The sequence below is a fragment of the Myotis brandtii genome, unplaced genomic scaffold (assembly GCF_000412655.1).
Source record: "Myotis brandtii unplaced genomic scaffold, ASM41265v1 scaffold246, whole genome shotgun sequence".
Classification (NCBI taxonomy): domain Eukaryota; kingdom Metazoa; phylum Chordata; class Mammalia; order Chiroptera; family Vespertilionidae; genus Myotis; species Myotis brandtii.
The window spans coordinates 112837-123501 of record NW_005359310.1 but is presented as its reverse complement, the minus strand read 5'-3'; positions in this window follow the sequence as shown (position 1 = coordinate 123501).

Below are 10665 nucleotides of genomic sequence, written 5' to 3'. Positions count from 1 at the left end.
GGGGAGAGGGAGGGGGAGGGGGTGGGAAGGCTTCGGATCCCAGGACAGAAAGGACGGAGGAGGAGGCCGGACAAGCAGGAGTGAGAAGAGAGCAGTTGCCTTTCGGGTGTTAACTGAGCACCTACTGGGGCCAGGGAGGGGGCGGATGGGCAGAGGCACAGGAAGTGGGCGGGGCCGGGGCCTGGGTCGGGGTGTCCACCTGCTCCTGCCCCGCTGGGGGCCCCAGGGTGGGGAGTGGGGGTGGCGGGTGTCTCCCCTCCGCTCTCAGGGAGCCTCGGGGTGTCTGGCCTGGAACAGTGGCTTTCAAGGCCTGCGACTGAGCCCCCCACCCGGAAACAGGCTTGTCCTGGAGCTCAGTGTAGACGGTGTAACTCTCACCCACACTCCCACGCAGGACCCACCACACCCACACCCCACACCCCACACTCCCACGCAGGACCCACCACACCCACACCCCACACCCCACACTCCCACGCAGGACCCACCACACCCACACCCCACACCCCACACTCCCACGCAGGACCCACCACACCCACACCCCACACCCCACACTCCCACGCAGGACCCACCACACCCACACCCCACACCCCACACTCCCACGCAGGACCCACCACACCCACACCCCACACCCCACACTCCCACGCAGGACCCACCACACCCACACCCCACACCCCACACTCCCACGCAGGACCCACCACACCCACACCCCACACCCCACACTCCCACGCAGGACCCACCACACCCACACCCCACACCCCACACTCCCACGCAGGACCCACCACACCCACACCCCACACCCCACACTCCCACGCAGGACCCACCACACCCACACCCCACACCCCACACTCCCACGCAGGACCCACCACACCCACACCCCACACCCCACACTCCCACGCAGGACCCACCACACCCACACCCCACACCCCACACTCCCACGCAGGACCCACCACACCCACACCCCACACCCCACACTCCCACGCAGGACCCACCACACCCACACCCCACACCCCACACTCCCACGCAGGACCCACCACACCCACACCCCACACCCCACACTCCCACGCAGGACCCACCACACCCACACCCCACACCCCACACTCCCACGCAGGACCCACCACACCCACACCCCACACCCCACACTCCCACGCAGGACCCACCACACCCACACCCCACACCCCACACTCCCACGCAGGACCCACCACACCCACACCCCACACCCCACACTCCCACGCAGGACCCACCACACCCACACCCCACACCCCACACTCCCACGCAGGACCCACCACACCCACACCCCACACCCCACACTCCCACGCAGGACCCACCACACCCACACCCCACACCCCACACTCCCACGCAGGACCCACCACACCCACACCCCACACCCCACACTCCCACGCAGGACCCACCACACCCACACCCCACACCCCACACTCCCACGCAGGACCCACCACACCCACACCCCACACCCCACACTCCCACGCAGGACCCACCACACCCACACCCCACACCCCACACTCCCACGCAGGACCCACCACACCCACACCCCACACCCCACACTCCCACGCAGGACCCACCACACCCACACCCCACACCCCACACTCCCACGCAGGACCCACCACACCCACACCCCACACCCCACACTCCCACGCAGGACCCACCACACCCACACCCCACACCCCACACTCCCACGCAGGACCCACCACACCCACACCCCACACCCCACACTCCCACGCAGGACCCACCACACCCACACCCCACACCCCACACTCCCACGCAGGACCCACCACACCCACACCCCACACCCCACACTCCCACGCAGGACCCACCACACCCACACCCCACACCCCACACTCCCACGCAGGACCCACCACACCCACACCCCACACCCCACACTCCCACGCAGGACCCACCACACCCACACCCCACACCCCACACTCCCACGCAGGACCCACCACACCCACACCCCACACCCCACACTCCCACGCAGGACCCACCACACCCACACCCCACACCCCACACTCCCACGCAGGACCCACCACACCCACACCCCACACCCCACACTCCCACGCAGGACCCACCACACCCACACCCCACACCCCACACTCCCACGCAGGACCCACCACACCCACACCCCACACCCCACACTCCCACGCAGGACCCACCACACCCACACCCCACACCCCACACTCCCACGCAGGACCCACCACACCCACACCCCACACCCCACACTCCCACGCAGGACCCACCACACCCACACCCCACACCCCACACTCCCACGCAGGACCCACCACACCCACACCCCACACCCCACACTCCCACGCAGGACCCACCACACCCACACCCCACACCCCACACTCCCACGCAGGACCCACCACACCCACACCCCACACCCCACACTCCCACGCAGGACCCACCACACCCACACCCCACACCCCACACTCCCACGCAGGACCCACCACACCCACACCCCACACCCCACACTCCCACGCAGGACCCACCACACCCACACCCCACACCCCACACTCCCACGCAGGACCCACCACACCCACACCCCACACCCCACACTCCCACGCAGGACCCACCACACCCACACCCCACACCCCACACTCCCACGCAGGACCCACCACACCCACACCCCACACCCCACACTCCCACGCAGGACCCACCACACCCACACCCCACACCCCACACTCCCACGCAGGACCCACCACACCCACACCCCACACCCCACACTCCCACGCAGGACCCACCACACCCACACCCCACACCCCACACTCCCACGCAGGACCCACCACACCCACACCCCACACCCCACACTCCCACGCAGGACCCACCACACCCACACCCCACACCCCACACTCCCACGCAGGACCCACCACACCCACACCCCACACCCCACACTCCCACGCAGGACCCACCACACCCACACCCCACACCCCACACTCCCACGCAGGACCCACCACACCCACACCCCACACCCCACACTCCCACGCAGGACCCACCACACCCACACCCCACACCCCACACTCCCACGCAGGACCCACCACACCCACACCCCACACCCCACACTCCCACGCAGGACCCACCACACCCACACCCCACACCCCACACTCCCACGCAGGACCCACCACACCCACACCCCACACCCCACACTCCCACGCAGGACCCACCACACCCACACCCCACACCCCACACTCCCACGCAGGACCCACCACACCCACACCCCACACCCCACACTCCCACGCAGGACCCACCACACCCACACCCCACACCCCACACTCCCACGCAGGACCCACCACACCCACACCCCACACCCCACACTCCCACGCAGGACCCACCACACCCACACCCCACACCCCACACTCCCACGCAGGACCCACCACACCCACACCCCACACCCCACACTCCCACGCAGGACCCACCACACCCACACCCCACACCCCACACTCCCACGCAGGACCCACCACACCCACACCCCACACCCCACACTCCCACGCAGGACCCACCACACCCACACCCCACACCCCACACTCCCACGCAGGACCCACCACACCCACACCCCACACCCCACACTCCCACGCAGGACCCACCACACCCACACCCCACACCCCACACTCCCACGCAGGACCCACCACACCCACACCCCACACCCCACACTCCCACGCAGGACCCACCACACCCACACCCCACACCCCACACTCCCACGCAGGACCCACCACACCCACACCCCACACCCCACACTCCCACGCAGGACCCACCACACCCACACCCCACACCCCACACTCCCACGCAGGACCCACCACACCCACACCCCACACCCCACACTCCCACGCAGGACCCACCACACCCACACCCCACACCCCACACTCCCACGCAGGACCCACCACACCCACACCCCACACCCCACACTCCCACGCAGGACCCACCACACCCACACCCCACACCCCACACTCCCACGCAGGACCCACCACACCCACACCCCACACCCCACACTCCCACGCAGGACCCACCACACCCACACCCCACACCCCACACTCCCACGCAGGACCCACCACACCCACACCCCACACCCCACACTCCCACGCAGGACCCACCACACCCACACCCCACACCCCACACTCCCACGCAGGACCCACCACACCCACACCCCACACCCCACACTCCCACGCAGGACCCACCACACCCACACCCCACACCCCACACTCCCACGCAGGACCCACCACACCCACACCCCACACCCCACACTCCCACGCAGGACCCACCACACCCACACCCCACACCCCACACTCCCACGCAGGACCCACCACACCCACACCCCACACCCCACACTCCCACGCAGGACCCACCACACCCACACCCCACACCCCACACTCCCACGCAGGACCCACCACACCCACACCCCACACCCCACACTCCCACGCAGGACCCACCACACCCACACCCCACACCCCACACTCCCACGCAGGACCCACCACACCCACACCCCACACCCCACACTCCCACGCAGGACCCACCACACCCACACCCCACACCCCACACTCCCACGCAGGACCCACCACACCCACACCCCACACCCCACACTCCCACGCAGGACCCACCACACCCACACCCCACACCCCACACTCCCACGCAGGACCCACCACACCCACACCCCACACCCCACACTCCCACGCAGGACCCACCACACCCACACCCCACACCCCACACTCCCACGCAGGACCCACCACACCCACACCCCACACCCCACACTCCCACGCAGGACCCACCACACCCACACCCCACACCCCACACTCCCACGCAGGACCCACCACACCCACACCCCACACCCCACACTCCCACGCAGGACCCACCACACCCACACCCCACACCCCACACTCCCACGCAGGACCCACCACACCCACACCCCACACCCCACACTCCCACGCAGGACCCACCACACCCACACCCCACACCCCACACTCCCACGCAGGACCCACCACACCCACACCCCACACCCCACACTCCCACGCAGGACCCACCACACCCACACCCCACACCCCACACTCCCACGCAGGACCCACCACACCCACACCCCACACCCCACACTCCCACGCAGGACCCACCACACCCACACCCCACACCCCACACTCCCACGCAGGACCCACCACACCCACACCCCACACCCCACACTCCCACGCAGGACCCACCACACCCACACCCCACACCCCACACTCCCACGCAGGACCCACCACACCCACACCCCACACCCCACACTCCCACGCAGGACCCACCACACCCACACCCCACACCCCACACTCCCACGCAGGACCCACCACACCCACACCCCACACCCCACACTCCCACGCAGGACCCACCACACCCACACCCCACACCCCACACTCCCACGCAGGACCCACCACACCCACACCCCACACCCCACACTCCCACGCAGGACCCACCACACCCACACCCCACACCCCACACTCCCACGCAGGACCCACCACACCCACACCCCACACCCCACACTCCCACGCAGGACCCACCACACCCACACCCCACACCCCACACTCCCACGCAGGACCCACCACACCCACACCCCACACCCCACACTCCCACGCAGGACCCACCACACCCACACCCCACACCCCACACTCCCACGCAGGACCCACCACACCCACACCCCACACCCCACACTCCCACGCAGGACCCACCACACCCACACCCCACACCCCACACTCCCACGCAGGACCCACCACACCCACACCCCACACCCCACACTCCCACGCAGGACCCACCACACCCACACCCCACACCCCACACTCCCACGCAGGACCCACCACACCCACACCCCACACCCCACACTCCCACGCAGGACCCACCACACCCACACCCCACACCCCACACTCCCACGCAGGACCCACCACACCCACACCCCACACCCCACACTCCCACGCAGGACCCACCACACCCACACCCCACACCCCACACTCCCACGCAGGACCCACCACACCCACACCCCACACCCCACACTCCCACGCAGGACCCACCACACCCACACCCCACACCCCACACTCCCACGCAGGACCCACCACACCCACACCCCACACCCCACACTCCCACGCAGGACCCACCACACCCACACCCCACACCCCACACTCCCACGCAGGACCCACCACACCCACACCCCACACCCCACACTCCCACGCAGGACCCACCACACCCACACCCCACACCCCACACTCCCACGCAGGACCCACCACACCCACACCCCACACCCCACACTCCCACGCAGGACCCACCACACCCACACCCCACACCCCACACTCCCACGCAGGACCCACCACACCCACACCCCACACCCCACACTCCCACGCAGGACCCACCACACCCACACCCCACACCCCACACTCCCACGCAGGACCCACCACACCCACACCCCACACCCCACACTCCCACGCAGGACCCACCACACCCACACCCCACACCCCACACTCCCACGCAGGACCCACCACACCCACACCCCACACCCCACACTCCCACGCAGGACCCACCACACCCACACCCCACACCCCACACTCCCACGCAGGACCCACCACACCCACACCCCACACCCCACACTCCCACGCAGGACCCACCACACCCACACCCCACACCCCACACTCCCACGCAGGACCCACCACACCCACACCCCACACCCCACACTCCCACGCAGGACCCACCACACCCACACCCCACACCCCACACTCCCACGCAGGACCCACCACACCCACACCCCACACCCCACACTCCCACGCAGGACCCACCACACCCACACCCCACACCCCACACTCCCACGCAGGACCCACCACACCCACACCCCACACCCCACACTCCCACGCAGGACCCACCACACCCACACCCCACACCCCACACTCCCACGCAGGACCCACCACACCCACACCCCACACCCCACACTCCCACGCAGGACCCACCACACCCACACCCCACACCCCACACTCCCACGCAGGACCCACCACACCCACACCCCACACCCCACACTCCCACGCAGGACCCACCACACCCACACCCCACACCCCACACTCCCACGCAGGACCCACCACACCCACACCCCACACCCCACACTCCCACGCAGGACCCACCACACCCACACCCCACACCCCACACTCCCACGCAGGACCCACCACACCCACACCCCACACCCCACACTCCCACGCAGGACCCACCACACCCACACCCCACACCCCACACTCCCACGCAGGACCCACCACACCCACACCCCACACCCCACACTCCCACGCAGGACCCACCACACCCACACCCCACACCCCACACTCCCACGCAGGACCCACCACACCCACACCCCACACCCCACACTCCCACGCAGGACCCACCACACCCACACCCCACACCCCACACTCCCACGCAGGACCCACCACACCCACACCCCACACCCCACACTCCCACGCAGGACCCACCACACCCACACCCCACACCCCACACTCCCACGCAGGACCCACCACACCCACACCCCACACCCCACACTCCCACGCAGGACCCACCACACCCACACCCCACACCCCACACTCCCACGCAGGACCCACCACACCCACACCCCACACCCCACACTCCCACGCAGGACCCACCACACCCACACCCCACACCCCACACTCCCACGCAGGACCCACCACACCCACACCCCACACCCCACACTCCCACGCAGGACCCACCACACCCACACCCCACACCCCACACTCCCACGCAGGACCCACCACACCCACACCCCACACCCCACACTCCCACGCAGGACCCACCACACCCACACCCCACACCCCACACTCCCACGCAGGACCCACCACACCCACACCCCACACCCCACACTCCCACGCAGGACCCACCACACCCACACCCCACACCCCACACTCCCACGCAGGACCCACCACACCCACACCCCACACCCCACACTCCCACGCAGGACCCACCACACCCACACCCCACACCCCACACTCCCACGCAGGACCCACCACACCCACACCCCACACCCCACACTCCCACGCAGGACCCACCACACCCACACCCCACACCCCACACTCCCACGCAGGACCCACCACACCCACACCCCACACCCCACACTCCCACGCAGGACCCACCACACCCACACCCCACACCCCACACTCCCACGCAGGACCCACCACACCCACACCCCACACCCCACACTCCCACGCAGGACCCACCACACCCACACCCCACACCCCACACTCCCACGCAGGACCCACCACACCCACACCCCACACCCCACACTCCCACGCAGGACCCACCACACCCACACCCCACACCCCACACTCCCACGCAGGACCCACCACACCCACACCCCACACCCCACACTCCCACGCAGGACCCACCACACCCACACCCCACACCCCACACTCCCACGCAGGACCCACCACACCCACACCCCACACCCCACACTCCCACGCAGGACCCACCACACCCACACCCCACACCCCACACTCCCACGCAGGACCCACCACACCCACACCCCACACCCCACACTCCCACGCAGGACCCACCACACCCACACCCCACACCCCACACTCCCACGCAGGACCCACCACACCCACACCCCACACCCCACACTCCCACGCAGGACCCACCACACCCACACCCCACACCCCACACTCCCACGCAGGACCCACCACACCCACACCCCACACCCCACACTCCCACGCAGGACCCACCACACCCACACCCCACACCCCACACTCCCACGCAGGACCCACCACACCCACACCCCACACCCCACACTCCCACGCAGGACCCACCACACCCACACCCCACACCCCACACTCCCACGCAGGACCCACCACACCCACACCCCACACCCCACACTCCCACGCAGGACCCACCACACCCACACCCCACACCCCACACTCCCACGCAGGACCCACCACACCCACACCCCACACCCCACACTCCCACGCAGGACCCACCACACCCACACCCCACACCCCACACTCCCACGCAGGACCCACCACACCCACACCCCACACCCCACACTCCCACGCAGGACCCACCACACCCACACCCCACACCCCACACTCCCACGCAGGACCCACCACACCCACACCCCACACCCCACACTCCCACGCAGGACCCACCACACCCACACCCCACACCCCACACTCCCACGCAGGACCCACCACACCCACACCCCACACCCCACACTCCCACGCAGGACCCACCACACCCACACCCCACACCCCACACTCCCACGCAGGACCCACCACACCCACACCCCACACCCCACACTCCCACGCAGGACCCACCACACCCACACCCCACACCCCACACTCCCACGCAGGACCCACCACACCCACACCCCACACCCCACACTCCCACGCAGGACCCACCACACCCACACCCCACACCCCACACTCCCACGCAGGACCCACCACACCCACACCCCACACCCCACACTCCCACGCAGGACCCACCACACCCACACCCCACACCCCACACTCCCACGCAGGACCCACCACACCCACACCCCACACCCCACACTCCCACGCAGGACCCACCACACCCACACCCCACACCCCACACTCCCACGCAGGACCCACCACACCCACACCCCACACCCCACACTCCCACGCAGGACCCACCACACCCACACCCCACACCCCACACTCCCACGCAGGACCCACCACACCCACACCCCACACCCCACACTCCCACGCAGGACCCACCACACCCACACCCCACACCCCACACTCCCACGCAGGACCCACCACACCCACACCCCACACCCCACACTCCCACGCAGGACCCACCACACCCACACCCCACACCCCACACTCCCACGCAGGACCCACCACACCCACACCCCACACCCCACACTCCCACGCAGGACCCACCACACCCACACCCCACACCCCACACTCCCACGCAGGACCCACCACACCCACACCCCACACCCCACACTCCCACGCAGGACCCACCACACCCACACCCCACACCCCACACTCCCACGCAGGACCCACCACACCCACACCCCACACCCCACACTCCCACGCAGGACCCACCACACCCACACCCCACACCCCACACTCCCACGCAGGACCCACCACACCCACACCCCACACCCCACACTCCCACGCAGGACCCACCACACCCACACCCCACACCCCACACTCCCACGCAGGACCCACCACACCCACACCCCACACCCCACACTCCCACGCAGGACCCACCACACCGGGGAGAGGGAGGGGGAGGGGGTGGGAAGGCTTCGGATCCCAGGACAGAAAGGACGGAGGAGGAGGCCGGACAAGCAGGAGTGAGAAGAGAGCAGTTGCCTTTCGGGTGTTAACTGAGCACCTACTGGGGCCAGGGAGGGGGCGGATGGGCAGAGGCACAGGAAGTGGGCGGGGCCGGGGCCTGGGTCGGGGTGTCCACCTGCTCCTGCCCCGCTGGGGGCCCCAGGGTGGGGAGTGGGGGTGGCGGGTGTCTCCCCTCCGCTCTCAGGGAGCCTCGGGGTGTCTGGCCTGGAACAGTGGCTTTCAAGGCCTGCGACTGAGCCCCCCACCCGGAAACAGGCTTGTCCTGGAGCTCAGTGTAGACGGTGTAACTCTCACCCACACTCCCACGCAGGACCCACCACACCCACACCCCACCCCCCACACGCAG